Raw genomic sequence first — 18,225 nt, forward strand, 5'->3', positions numbered from 1 at the left:
GATGGTCCGCCCACCTCTATGCTTACACCTGACATTTACGTAAATGAGCCAACAGTAAATGCCAGTCCTCGCGCGCTCAGGTTGGATGTCACAGATGAGCGAGGCAGCGGCTGAAATCATACGGTTTGGTGAAATCCCAAATCCCAGCGCTGCCTCAGACACCAGGATCCAAACTGAACAGCTATTCCTGAAAAGAACGCCTCCCTGCCTGAGGTCCTGAGGGTTTCTCTGCCGTTCTCACTATCACATATTGCGATTTTCTATGGACTTCCAGTTTCTATCTGCCTTGATTCAAGCTCGAAACGTGTGAAATTGTCGCAGCTCACAGTGATCCTGAAGGAAGCACTTTGAGAAGTTGTCTTTCTGTCTGCTTCCTTTGGAAAAATGGGAAGCTTTGTCGAATTGGAAGGATTTCCTGATCCTGAACCGAGAGGTCAGGTGCTGAGCCGAGACCGAGCAAACCATGAAGTAAACAAATAAACAGCTGGCACACTGCAGGGCTGCACTGTGCACTCGCTTACTGCACCACAGCGATGTTTCAGGCACAACCGCTCTTCATCACACTGAAGTGACGATGTTTGTTGATTTCATGGAGGAATTTGGTCCCAGATTCAAAAAGAGCTCCATCTCAGGCTCAAAGAGATGCTGAACTGACCACTGACAGGAGGTCTGCTGCTGAAATCATCAGTCATTAATCAATTAGTCAATCCTCAGGAAGTTAATTGAAATCAAGCTGGGTGATTAATTAATCATTTTAAGTCACTTATCAAGAAAAAGTGTCAAACATTTGCTGGTTCCAGCGTCTAGAAAGGGAGATTTTTTGTGTTTTTTGGTTTTATACTTTTAGGACAAAATAAGCAAAGTGAAGACATCGAGTTGGACCCCGAGAGTTTCTGCTGCCTTTTTCTGAGAGTTCATCACCAGCATTATTATAACAAATAATCAGCTAAAAGCCTGGAAACTCCACACACTCGAACATAAGCCTCATGAAACAGCAGCCTTAGAAAGAACCAAAGAGAAACCTCATTTACCTCGAAGTCCCCGCATGCTCACTTGCTCCTGAAAATGTTATTGTATGAACCGGACTAATCCAAAGCTGCAGATATTACTGTTTCTCAAAGAAGTACAAAATGATGTTCCAGTCTGACACAAAGCAAAGCGACTCAAGTCGAGCTCTACAATGAACAGGTGCTGAGCTGACATTCATTCATGGCACCGTAAAAACACACCTGTACAGGAAGTCTTACTCTGCGTTAAGAACTCAATTCAAGGCACCAACAGTCACACAAAGTGTTTTTATGAATGAGAGCAGAGACATAAGGTGAGACCTCGCCTGGAGTGAGTGGCAGACGGGAGGGAGAGGTGGAAAAAAAAAAAATGGAAGTGATGAAGTAATGAGGCGAGCAGATGCAGGAGGCCGTCTGTGTACGTTTCTGTGTCGGCTGGTTTTCCTGCTCGGTCACACCAACACTCAATACGTCAAAATCTGCACCAACACCGATGGATCCGCCGGGCGATCTGTGCAAATGCTTTATCTGACCAATAGAAAGCCGTCCTGGCAGCTCTGACCTTTGAGGGAACGTAGGCAGAGCCAATCCACTGATTTAACCTCCTCTGCTGGAATATGAGCTGTCCACAGAGGAGGTCTGTAGGCGGTCATCAGACAGGAGCCAGCGGGACGAATACCAACCAGCTGTTTGACCTTACTGTCGCATTAGCCTCCGAGCTAAAAAGCTTGCTAACAGTCAGTTAAGACGCCAGAATACTCCATCAGAAATGAAAGTCTCTCATCGATTTTAACTAAGAAACATCTGAGTTGTTAAATAATTGTGCATTCGTACATTTCGTGCATCCAGCAGAGTGCCAGGACAGACTGTCTGGAAACGGACGCTGCTAACGATTATTGCTATTATCTCATGAAGACCAGCTTTTCATGCCACCTTTGAGAGGAGCCGTTCGCTGCTGTAAACACTTTAGCGTTCAGACGTGGTCGGACAGTTACGCGCTGGCTAGCGTGTTAGCCGTCACTTTATCAACTACGGAGGTTTTCCTGTGAGTATCACTGAGCTTCTAGAACCAAACATTTCACAAAGACGCGTCGGCCAAGAAGAAAGAAGCTCAAAAACAAAAACAGGACGTAAACCTGAAGGCGCTGTTTATAAGGGCTACTTGTGTCGTTTGTTTCCTAATGGGCTCGAAACACTGTCGTTTGCTCCCTTACAAAAGTCTTTTTATGATGTAAAGAAAAGCACATTTCAAGCTCAAACTGGCTCCTGATCAGGTACAAAGGAATCAAACAGACCCAGGTCTGTGTCACTGAGGACATGTCCGTCATTATGGACTATGTAATCAAGGGGACATTTTGAAAGTAGGAGAAGTGCTTTATGGGTCACTTACAAGCCATTAAACAGAACACCTTTTGGGTTGCCAGATTGAGAAGAATCCCTTGGGCTCCTCCAGCAGGATGCTGGCGTTTCACTAGCTCATCAATTCAGGACGTGACTCCAGTGGACCGACTGACCGGCTTCTGGAGGAGTGCTGCAGAGCACGGCTGCAATTGATTACTTTCACTATCAATGAAGCTACTGATTATTTTTAGACAGTTTAGCCTATAAAATGATGGAAAACGCAGATCACCAGAGACCAGGTGACACGTCCCATTCTGTCTGTCCAGAACCCAGAAGTGTCCACTTTATCTCTGAAGAGGAAAACCAGCAAAATGTCACATTTAGGACGGAGGAGCCAGTGAGCTTCTGGGATTTGTGCTTTAAAAAAACATGTAATTGATTAACAGTATTGTTGCAGATTAATTATCTATCCATCCACTAATCAATTGTTTTAGCTCTGCTGCAGAGCTTTGGGACCAAAATCAATCTCTCAGCAACAAATTAACGTTTACAAGTGCAGACTATTAGACTCGTGCATGAATTCAATTTTCATCAAGCAGCAACAATAGTGGACAAACGGAAGGAAGACAAGCAGAATTACACTGAAATGACATTCAAGAACATGAGCTGCAAATCAAGTTTCTGCAGAGAAAATGAAATGAAAGTGTCTGTCAAATGATTCAGATTCAGACCTTTTTCACAGCAGACATTTGGACCCGTCCCAGCAGGAAACCCACAGGTGCAAAGACCAAGACGAACGCTGCTTCTGTTCACAAATAACTGAATTAATAACGTTATTAGTCACAACTGGGTTTGTCTTCCAAATGTCTTCTGCAAAAAAGGTCTGTGCAACTTTTCCTCCACGTTTGTCATGTCCATGTCCTGGACCCTGCCTCTGGTTAATTGACTCATTAGCCATTATTAATGACTTTATTAATGACATCACTATTGATGTCATTAATGACCCTGTTCTTATAATATACATATTAAATAATGGTTTATAACTAATGTGCAAATACGTGTTTCTAAGCCTTCGTTAGAAGCTTTGTTGCACCTATACCTTTATACCTATACCTAAACCTTTATAAAAAGGTGCCTTTCACAGAGTGGACCGACATTATGTCCTCTTTGTCCATCATGATGAGCAGAGCATCTCTGCAGGCTTTAAACACACATAAAAGTACGACGAGGTGAAGTCAAAACTCACTTCAAGTCTCACAAACAAGTCCATGCAGTAGAAATACAGGCTATACTGCAGTATTTGAAGGGTGGTGTAAAAGTAGGAGCTCCATGCTTACCTTGGACGTCGTCCCTGTTCCCGTTCAGTCAGATGCGTTATTCCCTCCGTCCTGCTGTCCTCCGTCTCTCGTCTCTTCTCGGTTATTTGTTCCTATCGTCGCTTCATGCCGGCGGCTCTCCGGGCGCACCGCGACCAGCGGACCGGCTCCACGGAGAAACTTCCACTCCAAGTGCGGATCTGCGGGCGGAGGAGCGGGGCAGCGATGGCAGGAGGAGCGGAGAGGAGCGAGAGGCAGCGGCCGCCTTTTAAACCTGATCTCCCGGAGAGAAACCCGACTGCTGCCGCGCGGAAATTCAATATGAGGCGACAGACAGTCAGCGCGGCTCCGAGCTGCACATCTCCAGCCTGACGAGGCGACACGGGAGGGAGCTGGAGGGTGGAGGGAGGGTGGGAGGACCGAGGGGGGGTGGGGGGGGGACCAAGCCACCCCCGAGACAGACAGGTGGACGAGTCCCTGTGGATACCTGTGTCAGCTCTGGCACCTCTGGACGGAGCAGACGTCTGTGAAAGTGCACATGCAGGAGATTTTAAAATGGAAATTCAAGCGTCCACACGGACCTATTCAAGAGCAGAGCTGGGTAAAAATAGCAGAAATACAGTGAAGCCTGGAGCAGTTTAATAAAACATCTTTACCAACTACAGCTGCTAAAAGGTAGAGCAATAAAAGACAAGTGTTAAGAGGAAATTAAGGATTTTCACTGACTTAATTTAGCTTCACAAAGACTGATAACAGCCAAAGAGGCTAAAGTCAGAATACATTGTTAGCTTAATACAATGACACTGCACAGGCTGAATTCCCATTAAACCTGTGGGATTAAGCAACACCTGAAGCCACAGGTGAAGCAAAAATGGCTGAAATCAGTCTCACATTAGCTTATATGTTTCCAACAAGTTCCCCAAACTAACACCGACAGGAGTCTATGTTCATGCCATATTCAGGACTAGCTACAACAGTTATATGAGCTAAATGCTAACATTATCATGTTAACATGCTTACAATTACCATGCTAGCATTATCATGCTAACATGCTCACCATGCTAGCATTTAACAGGGATGCTATAGCGTAATGTTTACCTCGTTAGCCATCGTTAGTATGCTGAAATATGGTAATTTGCGCTGAACACAAAGCACTGTCCAGTCCAGAGGGAAGTCATTTGATTGGCAAACTGGACAAATTAAAATTTTGTCCTGATGATGGCGCTAGAGGAGAAGTTTACCAAAGGTATTACAGTTCAGCCCTGAGGAGATCTGCATACCAGATTTAACAGCAAGCCATCCAATAGTATTTGAGATATTCAATCAAAACCACAAATGTGAACCTCATGGTGGCGCTAAAAAAAAAGTCAGAGACTCTCCAGGATTCATTTCTCATCACAATCAAAGTCTGACTAAATTTCACAGTATTCCATCAATCGGATGTTGAGATGTTTTGCGGTGGACAGACAGACAGAGGGACGGACGCCATCGCTATGCTAACACTCCTAGACCTGAACTGGACAGAGCTCTGTGGCTAATGGCAGCACCGCGAACTGCATTTCTAGCATATTCTGTGGGCCATATTACACCAGAGACTGCATAAAGAAATATACATACAGTTCATGGCTTCTACATTATCTTTGCCATTTATTTACTGCGACGTGTTTCTCATCAGACAACGCATGCTGATAGCGACGTAGCTGTGTGAAGCTAATATCCGTGAGGCTAATGTCAGCTGCTTTATGAGCTTGCCCGGATTTAGTACAATAACACAACATGATCGTATTGTCATGATGTGACTCCATTGAAAGGAAATGGACGATAATATTGAATTAACACAGCCCTATAGCATCCGCTCAATAACATTAGCCTAAACTGAATGAGACTCACAGTTAACAGCAACTTAGCATTTAGCAGGAGGACAGTCTGAGCTGACTCTTCCGGCTTCACTGGAAAGAAAATCTCTTTATACCATTTGTGTTGTGAGAAACAGCTCAGAGACAAAACTGAGGTTTGAGGGAGGAAAAGGACATCAGGTGTCTAACGAAGAATAACTGATGTCTAATTGATATGAAGAAATGACTCAGCGGTGATGTAAAAACAGAGTCAGCGACACTAAACGACTGGCATTTGAGGTTATCTCTGCTCTGTCGGACAGCTGAGCCTGAGATGGGATACGTGAGGCTGATTCATCCACCTGCCCTTTGAGCAAATTGTGTGTCTGGCGACTCCCCTCCTCCCGCTCTCACCTTCACTTCCTCTAACTGTCTGTGTGTGTCCCGGAAATATTGGAGACGAGAGTGCCCCCTGCAAATATATGGTCATTACCATGGCAACCACACTACAAGCTGGACTGGGATGATGTTGATCGTGGCAGCGGTGGCAGGCGGCCAGACCGACAGCCCGGCTCTCCCCCAGGGGCAAGCCAGCATGTGAACTCCGGGGACTGATAGAAGAGTGTGCACACACTGATTTTCATGTCTGTCCACAGAGGACTGAAGCTACACAGACAGCTAGACCCAATGTTACAGCTACCAGAGTGTGAGCGACACCATTTCCTTCACACATGAAACAAAGGGCTCGGGTCTTGTTTGGGAGTGTGTAAATGTGGCTTAGCGACAGATCCCAGACCACCTGTCCACTTTCCACCCTGCCAGCACGTCACGTTTGTCACAAAGGCTGACTGTCTTTAAAGGAGTAGTTTGACATTTCAGGATTAGCTTCAGATTAGCTTTGATGAGAAGAACAACGCCGCACTCATGTCTGTGTGTTACGGATCTGACGTGAGGAAAGCCTTAAACCTCATGACTCCACATCCACGAGACAGCTGAACCGCTGGTCAGCCACCGCTGGAGCTGGAGGTGAAAACCCCCACAAACCCCCTGAGAGCGCCAACACTCTTGTACCAAACAAACATGGACGACAACCAGCAGCTTGGACTGTTCACATTTCCTGTCTGCGTCACTGTCGCATGAAAGTTAAAACTCTGACTGAGAACGACTGGCAGCAGCTGGATCTGAAGACTCTTTACATTGTCAACACCAACTGATCCAGACTGGAGCAGACCCGGTCCGTCTAGATCCCATCACATACAAGTCATATTCATAGTGCTCATCATATTCATAAGCCTTTTGAAGTTTACGGGTGCTCGTCGAGAACTCTGGATAGGTACTCAGGCTAAGCTAAGCTAAGCTAATCTACTGCAGGCCGTAGCTGTCTTTTTGAAGCACTCACACAAGGTGCTACACAAATAAAGACGATTAGTATTATTATTTTAAGTCTCAACAAGAAAGTGAAAAAGTGCATTTCCCAGAATGCCTTTCTTTAAACAGACTCATGCAGACATGTATTATTCCATGCAGTGAATGAATGTGAACTCTAAACATCAGAGAGCGAAAACCCAAACTTCTGATGTCATCAGGCTGGAAAAGCAGCCAATGAGACGAGGGGAGACTTTGTGTACCCCGTTGAACGATTCCCCTCGCCACCTGTGTGCCGCTGAAACAAACGAATCCTCCACCAGCAGAATCCGTCAGACCTGCACAGTCAACCACAGCAGACGTGTGCCAGATATTTTTAATTCAAGTGCTTCATGAAAATGTTCAGAAAGGTCTCTCACAAACAAATCCTGGGAAACGCTCCTGGATCCACACCAGAATCAAATCACTTGTTCCTCAGCCAGTGGGCTCGCAGTCACATTTCCCTGAACTCTGTTAATTAGTTTTGGAAATCTCCTGCTAACGAACTAACAGTCCTGACTGGAAACGTGGCCTCCACTGGCAGAAAGACTGAAACATTCAGCCAGCAAAGTGCAACCAGAATAAACATTAATATGTTTAACATTAAGCAAACATTTCCACCTTTTGAGGCATCAGCATATCGATCAGAAACACACCAACTGATCATGACATTTGCAGCCTCTAAAGTCAACATGGATGACTTTTCATGCAGCTGTTGGGAGAAGTCTCACTTCCATTTGCCTCAGTGACGAAGAAGACAAAACGTTTTCACCATTTTTCACACAGTAAACTGTGAAATCTATGAAAATTGCTGGGAAAAGTACAGTAGAAGCAACAAATAGTCACTGCATGACCCAACTTCAGTGGAAGTTATTCCAATTCATTTGACCAGAATGGTTTTTATATTTAAACTTCTATTGGCTGCAGTCAGGAACTGTTTGAATGCAAACCTCTTTACAGGACAAACAGGTCAAATATGAATGTGAAGCTGTTACTTCTCTGCTCAGACGGCAGTAATCAGAGTAAATCTGCTCTCCCTCTGCGCCTCATGTCCCGCCGGCACACATACCTGCACAGATGACGTCTGACAGGTTTGTTTCTGTCCATCACAGGCCTGTAAGTTGTCAGTCCACGCTCCAGTTTGCATTTCCAGGAAGCTGAAATGACAGGTTTTCCTCTTTTGCACCCACAGGCCCAAACCTGAGAAACCTGATGTTTTCTCTCCTGGAAGGAAAGATGTTGACGTTCATACTTCTGCGAATCATCACGTCACATTCAGACAGGAAATGTTTGGGCCGCTTCCTCAAATGAACTCGATCGTGAGTGTTTGCGAAATTCAAATCTAATTACGTCATTTCCTGTTGCTCAGGTGAGGCGTTCTGATAGGCGGGCTTCAAAACGTCACTGCGCTGTGGCGAATGGGCGGAGTCAATTCAAATTCACGCAGAACAGAACATTCTGGTACTGACACGTCATGAAAGGTTCCCAAAAATGACTGTTGTTTATACAGCATCCATGCTAACAGTCAGCGGTTCAGCACGTTTTAATATACAGTCATACCTGACACTCACCTGTCGGCTAATTGTCCGTGACGCGCGGGAGAAGCGGCCGCGTGCGTCGCGTGCGCCTGCTCGTTACGCACAGACGATGACGATTTACGCAGAGGATTAAATCATCCTTTCATAAAAGAGATTACTGTTTTTACATGAATTTACGTTTTATTCTTTGATTTTCCTTTTCCTTGGGCGAACTTTATTATTGTTAGTATTATTAAATATTATTATTGTAGTAGTAGTAGTAGTAGTTGTTGTTGTTGTTGTTGTTGTTGTTGTTGTCATAGACTATCATTTCGGATTTTTCTATTGATATTGTCATACATAGAAAATAATTTAATTCCTCTTTGTCTTCATGAGTCTTTTTCAGTGTAGGAGAATCTTCATCATCTTCATTATTGATGTCTTATTGATGTGGCCGCCTGTGCTTCATTACATCTCACCCTCAACGAGGAGCGTTACTCTCAACATCTTCAGCCACAAGAACATTCATCACATCTGCCACCTTCCCTCCATTTCAGTGGGTTTCACTGTCCTCGCTGTCTTCACTGTCCTCGCTGTCCTCCCAGTCCTCCCTGTCCTCGCTGTCCTCCCTGCGTGCAGCACAGCGGCTCGGCCGGATGGACCTCAGCCAATGAAACCCTGCTGTGGGCTCTCCGTGGCTCGTCATGTGACAGCTGAGCGCTGGCCTCTGGTGAACGTTATGAGGCTGCTCTTGGAATGAAACTCTGGGGTTTGGGGTCTTTTCTTTAAACGTCTCTGATTCTATACTTTTATCATTTATTAACTGTCTGTTGGCTTTGGAAACTGCCGTCCACCCATCAGTGTGGGAACAGGCTGAGTTAAGGTGCTCGTTGGTGGCTTCTTCTACGTTTTCATGCTTTAACGATGATGTTATGGTCGGTGGGTCTTTCTCACGTCATGGAATCAAAATGAGTTTTCTAAATTTAAATGGAATATGTTTGGCTGATCGTCCTATAACGTGTCTACATGTTGGCTGATTCATTATCCCTCCAGGAAGAATGGAGCGCGTCTTCCAGGGCGGGTTATATTTGGAGTTTATTTCTGTCCTGCTTCAGCGTTTTGTTTTATTTCTGTTCATTATTTAACTTTGGTCTCCGTTAACACCACCTCCAGTCCTGTGTTAATTCCTTCATTACCTCTAAAGGAGGATATAACCCCAAACATTCTTGATCTGTTTAAACTTTGCTATGTGTGTCTCATACATGGTCATAAGTCATATCAGTTTGGAGCTTCAGCTTCAGGCTTCTTATATTTGATTCCACTTGAGAAAGAAGCACATGAACGCACCACCTGTGGATAAAGTAACACCTGAAAAACATTTTTGCTACTCGGCAGATTGTTGCTGTTGCAGTTGAAGCTTTAAAGGTCATTTCCAGGGGGCGGGTTGGGTCTGCGCTGTTTCCCCTGCTTTGCACATGATACTTTAGAACAGTGTTGTTCAGGCTTTATGGTAACCGTTTTTGAGAAGCCATTTCCTGTTTTAACACGACAATCCTCCCGTGCACAAAGCAGCTCCATAAAGCTGCTGTGAAAGGCCTGCACAGAGCCCTGACCTCAGCCCCATCAACACCTCTGGGACGAACCGGATCACTGACTGTGAGCCACACCTCATCACTGATGCTCTGAATGAGAATCCCTCCAGCCGGCGTCCAAAATGTGGTGAACAGCTTGAAACTAGAAAAGAAGAAGCCGTTACAGCGGCACAGAATGCTCAGCTGTCCACATACTTTTGGCCACTTAGTGTGCATTGTTCGTCGTGACAGGTACATCCTTTCCCTTTGTCTCTCCCATAGCAACACGATGCAGGCAGCCACCGCCAGCTGTCAAACAACACAACCTGCAGCTCTGTCACGGAGGAGACGTCCGTTCTGACATCTTGGAAAAATGCTTTCGCTTCCTCTCAGCACAGTTCTGTCGATACTTTGCTGCAATGGAAGGTTTCTGCTGGGTTTTATCTTTTAGATCTGAAAGAACACATAAACACGGCACCGTGAGGTACAGGAAGATACACCCGTTCATGCAGACAGACAGCAGAGCTCTAACGAAAGGTCACGACCTTTGCAGAGCAGGAAAACACATAAACTCAATCTGAGCCATGAGTGAAGATGTATTTCTTCAGAGATAACCTTTCAAAGCACAACTTCTACACACTCCAACATGAATAAACAACAATTACTAGTACAAGGACGTCAAAAACAAGGACCAGAACAAAAACTTAAACTGCAGCCGTGAAATGAAGCCCCCACTCCTGCAGCACCTCCCTTGTGAGGAGCTCTCAGCCTTTATTGCTGCTTCAGTGGATGCTTTTGTGTTTAAAATGTATTCAGCGCTCATTATTCTTAAAGGCAGGGGAGGAAGCGAAAAGATTCCTCTTCTGTTGTCGAGCGCTGGTATCTCGTCCTTTCATTATGGAGACTTTTCTGCAGGGCAGTAAATAAGCGAGACGGAGCTGACTTAATCTGAGGGAGAAATAAGGCAATTAACAGAAGGATCTCCACCCAGCGAGGCTCTGCCCTGCATTCTCTCTTTGAACCGCTGATAAAAAGAGTTTTTCTGGGTGCGTTCATCGCTATGTAAATAAACTATTAAGATGTGGAATGCCAGATGAGGGAAACGTGCTTGCACTGCAGTGTTATTCATACTGTCACAACCTTGGCCTCTTCTCTCTGTTATTCTTCCTCTTTTATCTGCACTCCTCAGCCTCTCGCTCCACGCTCATATGTGCTCACGCTTATCAGCCTGTCGGTAGCATGTGTGGTGTGTGCACGTGTGTGTTTATGTTTGCGTGTGTGCGGCTGTTTGTGGGTTTAAATGACTGATTTCTGGAGGTTGGTTGGTTCAGGATGTGGCCTCAGCTAGCTGCGATAGGGGTCTGCTTGTCTGAACTGCCAGGAATAATTTTGTTTTCCATTTTCAGTCTCAGAAGTTCACCAGATAGTTTGAGCAGATATGAAATGCTAAAAATATCTTTTCAAAGCTCTATGGGTTGATCATAAACGCATGTGCACGTGTGTGGGTCAGGGCAGGTAGGAATAAAACCACAGCAAAGAACACAGTAGCCTACATTCCTCCAGCTCTAGTCCATGTCTCTAATTAATCCTCTTCCACAGTCGCTTTGAACAGGAGTCCATGTGTCCGTGCTTCCACTCAAAGCTGCTTCCAGGCTCGATGCTACATGAGGCTAACTGTCTGCAGCTGCATATTTAGTGGACAAACATGACAAACGTCTCATCTAATGCAAATCAAAGAAGCTCATTTCCAAAAATGTCAGCCTCTTCCTTACTGTATGTGATAGCATGATCTGAGCCTAAACTGCTGACACGTCTGGAAAACTTGTTCATATGCTGTTTATAGTACAATGCTAGAGCTATACAGTGCTACAGCATCTTGATCCTTCCATGCCACTGCTTTTGCCAATCCTTTAATACTTTGCTGGCTGTAAGAACTTAATTCCTACAGTGTGGGATCAATAAAGTTTTATCTTATCTTATCTTATCTTATCTTAGCAGTTGGAGCAGAGTGACTGGAGAAGCAACACTCGGTTAGCAAACCCAGAGAAAGCCGAAGAAAGAGGAAGAGGCGGGGAGTCGCAGGAGGCAGAGCGGCCGTCCACCAATCAGGAGGTCGGTGGTTCGATCCCCGGCTCGGCAGTCGAGGCCGAAGTATCCTTGGACAAGATACTGAACCCCAAAACTGCCCCCGATGCTGCGCCATGGGTGTGTGGATTCATATGTACGTCGCTTTTGATAAATGGCTAATTGTATTTGTAATTGTAATTGTGTCAGGTGAAAAGGCTTTCATGTAAAGCTGAAGTTAGTCCACGTCTCTCTTACTGTTACCTGTGTTGTCGGCTAACTCTGTGACTGCAGTGTCTTTCTTACAGTCAGTGGAGCCATTTACTGCAAACTTTTTCGAGGCGGCTCCCTCATGAAAACTGCAGGAGCCGAGGAGTCCGCCTGTCTGTGTGGATCATCATTTCGATGTTAAGAATAAAGTACAAAACCAAAATATGAGGAAAGAGTGAGAGCTGACTCTCAGGGAGCCATCCTGGAAGATTTAGATCATTTGCAGACAAATTTCAGCTCCATACGACAAGAATTTTAAAGAAACACTCCACTAAAGCCTGTTTTCAGTCTCTACGGCGGCTCTTAAAGGTGAAGCTTACCTGAGGACGTGACTCAGCGAGGATCTCAGCAGTTACTGTACGATGGATTCTGACGGTGACTCAGCACAGACAGCCAAAGCTCTGCTGCAGAATCATCCCTCTCTGTGTTCGTCTGCATGCTCAGTGTGTCCCAAACATTCGGATTTCAACCAGAATGGGACTGATTACACAGCAACCAAGAAAATCAGGACCGCCCCGAGGCCCTCGAGCTCCGGGGCCCCTGAAAGCAGCGGCCTCACATTCATCGGTTTGTGGTAACTCGATTGATCGTGTGTGGGAACATGCACCACATCTGCTGACGTGAGGAGGGAGGTTAACATGAGTATCTATCAGAAGAGCGTCACAAGTTCAGTTTTATCAGAGGTCACACCTGGGGACAGGTAAGACTGCAGCATGTTCACACTGCCCGCAGTGCACAGGGGTGCCTGAATGAACTTCAACCATCAGGTTGTCTCATGAAAACATAGATTTCAGTGATGATCTGTAAGAGCACAGATAAATGATGCGTAGGACAAAACTCTGGACCCTGCTCGTCCTCTATGGGCCCTCCCTGCATCCACAGCTATTCATCATATCTTTGAGGGCTCTCCTCACACGAGGGTCCAGTATCCTCTGCCCCCCCAGTCCGACAGCCCTTGCCAGGGTGTGAGAATGTCTCTATGTTGTCTTGGAGGACAGTGATAAACTACATATGCCGTCGTTTCATTTGAGGACTTGTATGTTGATGATGAACAGAATGTCCAGGGTCTTGAGACCTTGTCCTGGAGAGGGTCCCTCTGACAGAAGACCCTCATTGTTTGAGCTCAGCATAGAAAACGGGGCCCTGAAGCAGATTAATGCAGCCATGTTCGTGACTCATCTGAGCAAACGTAGCGTCACACTTAAAGCCAATCAGCTGACTGCGCTTTACTTTTCAGGGTTAATACTTCTGACATGTTTCCTGATGGAGTGGACTCAAATCATTAAAGACATTTTAAAACGTAATCTAGAGGATGAAGCTGCCACTTTTCTTCAGCTCTTCATCACGTCTCGGTTCCAGTGAATTCAAAGCAGGTCAAAGCAGATGATTGATTCAGCACTTTGACAGAAAACAAATATACTAATGAAGCTCGTTTTACATGAAGATCATAATAAAGGGGACTGAGTCTCTCTGATGTCTGGACTGCCGTCCCACGTCAGACCGGTCAGCGTGGAGTTAGAGGTCCACTGAGTGCAGATTTAAATGAGGCTGAAATGTCTCGGGATCAAGCGAGAATAAGGTCCCCTCATACATCATCATCTGCCTCAATACGCTCCGAGATAACAGAGAGAAGACGGAGATAAATGTGCTGGGAGAAGACAACAGACCAGTCAGTTCATCTGCTTCACAAACAAACGCTGACATGATTCCAGTTTGAACTTCTAGTTTCTGCCTGTTCAAACACCTTAACTCTGATTTCTCTCCTGTGAATGCATCACTGCTGGAACTGGTCTTGATTGGCTCTCTGACTGAGGACATTTTGAAATCTTTCCAGTCAACCCAGTTTACAGGATGTGGTGGAAAACCCTGAGTTTGAAGGTTGTATCCTTCTCCATGCTGCTAAAATAAAGTTTCTTATTGTTGGTAATATTGTTCAGTTATATTTGACATTTTTATTTCCTTTCTATTCACTCATACTCAGAGTCAGTTAGCTTAGCTTAGCATTAAGGCTGGAAGGAGGCACAAACTGTTTTGAACCTCTTAGGTGCGTCAGGCTAGCAGTTTCCCCCTGCTTCCAGTCTTTATGCTAAGCTAAGCTAAGCTAAGCTAAGCTGAATGACTTCTAGCTCTGGCTAAATAAATCAATGCACAGACATTTATTTAAATTATGTTTATGATCATCTGATGAATAAAATATCCACATTCACTCTCATTCCAGCTCTGGTTTGTTCTCCACCAGCTCCTGAGAAAAGTCTCTGGCTCTTTACCTGCAACGTGCCAGATGTTCCCCTTTCTTCAGCAGCTAGCCGCTAACATCGTCAGGCTGCTGATTGGTCCTCGAATGGTGATGCACAGCTGGTTTATGATTGTTTGTCACAACAGCCAAAGTAAAGACGCAGCAGACGTTAGCGGTTAGCGCTTCTTTCTGTTATTTTACTTCAGACATTTCTTCATTTTCCTTTTGCCTCAAACAGTCTTGGGATGTGAGGACATCTTAACTTTCACCTTAATTTGCACTATTAACAACAAATCTGTGCTTTCATATTTCCATTGAATTTTTATGTAAAAGCATCTTTAAAGCTGCTTTGCATTGAGTTTTCCAGCCAATCAGGGTGGACCATAAACCCACGACATGAAAAGCTGTGACATTTGGACATTAGACAGACAGGTTTCGCTCACTGTTCACAGCAGAAATGTTGATTAATGCAGCTTTAAGCTTCTGAGCCGCTGCATGAATTTAAACCAGCGTCGCTCGTTTGCTCCAAAAACGCTGCTGTCAGCACATTTTCAGCTCAGTGTATAAATAAAAAACACAAAGCTGCCACAGCTCTGAGCAGAGGAGGACGTCATCTGGACATGCTGTGTTATGCATGGATGAAGGAGTTGGGGTTTTGAGCTGGTCGCCAGGGAAGACCATGTTGCTATGGCAACTAATGAACCACATTGGGAGGAGTCATGCATGTAGTTCGACGTCTCCTGTAGAGATGCTGAAGTGGTGACGGGATGTTTGTGATAGGATGAGTAACAGCACTCGTTAATGAGGAGAAGCATCCGAAGTGTCCTGACACAAGTCAGGGACATGAAAGACCAAAATATGGACGAGGGGCCGGGTGGACGACTGGACGGCGTGCGTCCACGAACACCACGGGGTCAGACGGCGTCAGCACACGTCTGCAAATAAAACCAAAACCAGAGGCAACGAACGGTGGCCTGAAAGATGAGGACAGTGTACATACTTCACAAACACACACACACACACACACACACACACACACAGAGGAGGAACCTCCATCCTGCTGCTCCTCTGAACACACCAGCAGCAGACCTAATTGCAAAGTGGGACATTATATAGGGCACACTGAAAAAAATGAAGGGCTAAAAAGAGGAATAGGAGGCGAGTGAGATGAGTGATGCAGTGAAGTCCTGCAGTGTCCAAAAACAACACAAACACACACACACACACACACACATGGTATTGGCCCGTAGGTGCATGACATCATCATGGCCATCACCATCATCATCATCATCATCACCACCATCATCATCATCATTGTCATCATCACAGGTCTAATGTCTCCATCGATTCTGTGCAGCTCTGTAAATGAAAGCTTTGCTCGGAGTCGGCTTCATATCACATGCAGGTCACGCTCTCACCTGTTCATTAGGTGACAGTCGTGTCGTCCTTCCTGGTGTTTCACTTGACGTGAGGTTGATTACTTTGATTGTCTGCCTGCAAAGTTTCCCCTCAGGGACGATGAAGTTTGGATTACATAGATGAGATGTGTGGGACACTTTGGCAGAGGCCTTTATATGTTGAAAATAAAATATCAGATTTAGCTTCACAGGGCAGGAAGTGTCCCAGGAAGTGTCCCAGGAAGTGTCCCAGGAAGTGTCACAGGAAGTGCCACAGGGATTGTAATCAAAGTCAGGATTTCTGAAAAAGATTCTTATTAAAAATGTGTTAAACGTCTGGAGCTGAAGCTGCTTTAAACGTGAAAAACAACTTGGCTTCTTTTTATTGTGTGCGGATGTAAAATTTAACAGGATTAAGAAATGATGATGACGAGTCACAATATATAGTTTTCATGAATTTATCAAGCACATACAGGCTGATCTCAATATTTCATGGGCGGCTTCCTGGCTCAGTGTCTCAGGGCTGAAGTGGACAGCGTGTCCTGCTCTGTGTGGAGCTTCAAGCATCAGCTCAGCCGTATGTCGGCAGAGCATTGATCAACATGATGAACACATTCTGACACGTCTGTCTTCTGACATGTTTGCTGTTCGGTTCGGTGTCTCCACTCTCATCAAAGTGTGTCAAAGGCTTTTGTGAAGTTACAGGAGGAGGAAGCCATCGACTGATCACATCCCAGCTGATTGATGATTGATCTGAGAAGAGTCCTGCTGCCTCCCCGGGGAGATGAAACCATTGACCACTGAGTCACAGAGACTCTTGAGACCCCCCCCCCCCCCATGCACATTAATTACTGATGCATTTTGCTTTGGTTTTGGGGCTCCGGTGTTGAAGATGAAGACGGGCTCATTTATTTGTTGAACGCACCTTTACTACCAGCAGCACATCACAGATGCCCTCGCTCGCTGCTCTCTCCCTCTCCCTCTCCCTCTCCCTCTCCCTCCCTCACTCACTCCATCTCTGAAAGCACATTAATCATTGCAGACTCCCACATGCTTTCACCTCTACCTCCTCCCCGCCCATGTTCTCCCACTCCTCCGGTTCTCTTCCTCTGCTGCTGGAGGCAAGTGGGTCACCGGCAACCAGAGGACTGTTTTCTCTGCGCCTGAGAGAGGAAGAGAAGGAGATCTGGAGGCTGCAGGAGCCAAACGAGATGCGGGTTTTCAACAAGACGCCTTCTTTTATTAGAACCAAGTCCTCCAGAAACCATCAATCCCAAACCAAGCCGGCTTCACGACGCTGTGAAGTGTGAAATTGTGCAGTTCCGGACGATGAAAGTGGAAAAGGGTGATTCAAACCCAGTCAGCAACAGAAAGAAAAGTCTTATGTTGGACTGTGGACAAAAAAAGAGACAAAACTGACTATGAAGATGTGATGATGATGATGATGATGATGATGATGATGATGATAGGCGAGAGGAAATGTGATTACTGAGGAATAAAATAAGAGCTGTGCGACTGTCCTTTGATCAGCATCTCCTACAACAGAACAGCAGCTGAAGACTGAGGACACGCTGAGACAGCCAGGTCCTCCACACGGCCGTCCCTCTGCCTTTCACAGGACTTCACATGAGATGAGATCTGAAAAACGAAAAAGGGAGTTTAGTCATGAATATTTACGGGGTTGAAGAGCACAGAGGCAGGAAATGAGCTGCTGGAGCTGAAAGAAGTCCAGAAAATGAGACAAACTCACGGACAATAGTTCACATAGAAGGACGAGACAGAGCAGAAAGTCCCATTCATGACTATCTGAGAAGTACTAAGCCACCCCCTGCAGCAGAGGGGGGGCTGCTGTGGACTCTGGTCTCTGTGCATCTGGTCCTGGTTCTGCTCTTTAATGGGTACATTTTGCCATCTACTGGCTTCATGTGCTCATTACATCAAACACAGGCGGAATCAAAGAATCCTGGAGTTCATCTTCACTCAGATCAATATGAACATTAAGTACAACAAATAAATAATATATATGACAAGACCTGAAAAGACCATTTAACACAATGAGCGCTTTTTTTCTGATACTTCATCAGCAGCAGGGTGGACACAATAGCAGAAACACTACAAAATACTGTAATCTAATACAGTAACACAGTATGTAAGATCTGTGCTGAGCGTCCATCAGTCAACATGAAAAACAGAAGATCAGAAGCTTAACGAGGATGTGATGTACTGTCGCATCTTTGTAGCTGATTATATTATTTTATATTGATGTT

At 45.4% G+C, this 18,225-nt stretch overlaps 1 protein-coding gene across 1 annotated transcript in view; it reads right to left on the reverse strand.

The window, feature by feature from the left end:
• Positions 1-3,957, reverse strand: part of LOC143323576 (SH3 and multiple ankyrin repeat domains protein 2-like) — a 166,171-nt gene extending 162,214 nt beyond the window's left edge. Inside the window, exon 1 of the mRNA XM_076735501.1 lies at positions 3,686-3,957. The gene's annotated coding sequence lies outside the window, so the exon portion shown is untranslated. The remainder of the gene's footprint in view (positions 1-3,685) is intronic.
• Between the last annotated feature and the right edge of the window lie 14,268 nt (positions 3,958-18,225).

Source organism: Chaetodon auriga, chromosome 1 (assembly GCF_051107435.1).
Source record: "Chaetodon auriga isolate fChaAug3 chromosome 1, fChaAug3.hap1, whole genome shotgun sequence".
In the NCBI taxonomy this organism is placed as follows: Eukaryota; Metazoa; Chordata; class Actinopteri; order Chaetodontiformes; family Chaetodontidae; genus Chaetodon; species Chaetodon auriga.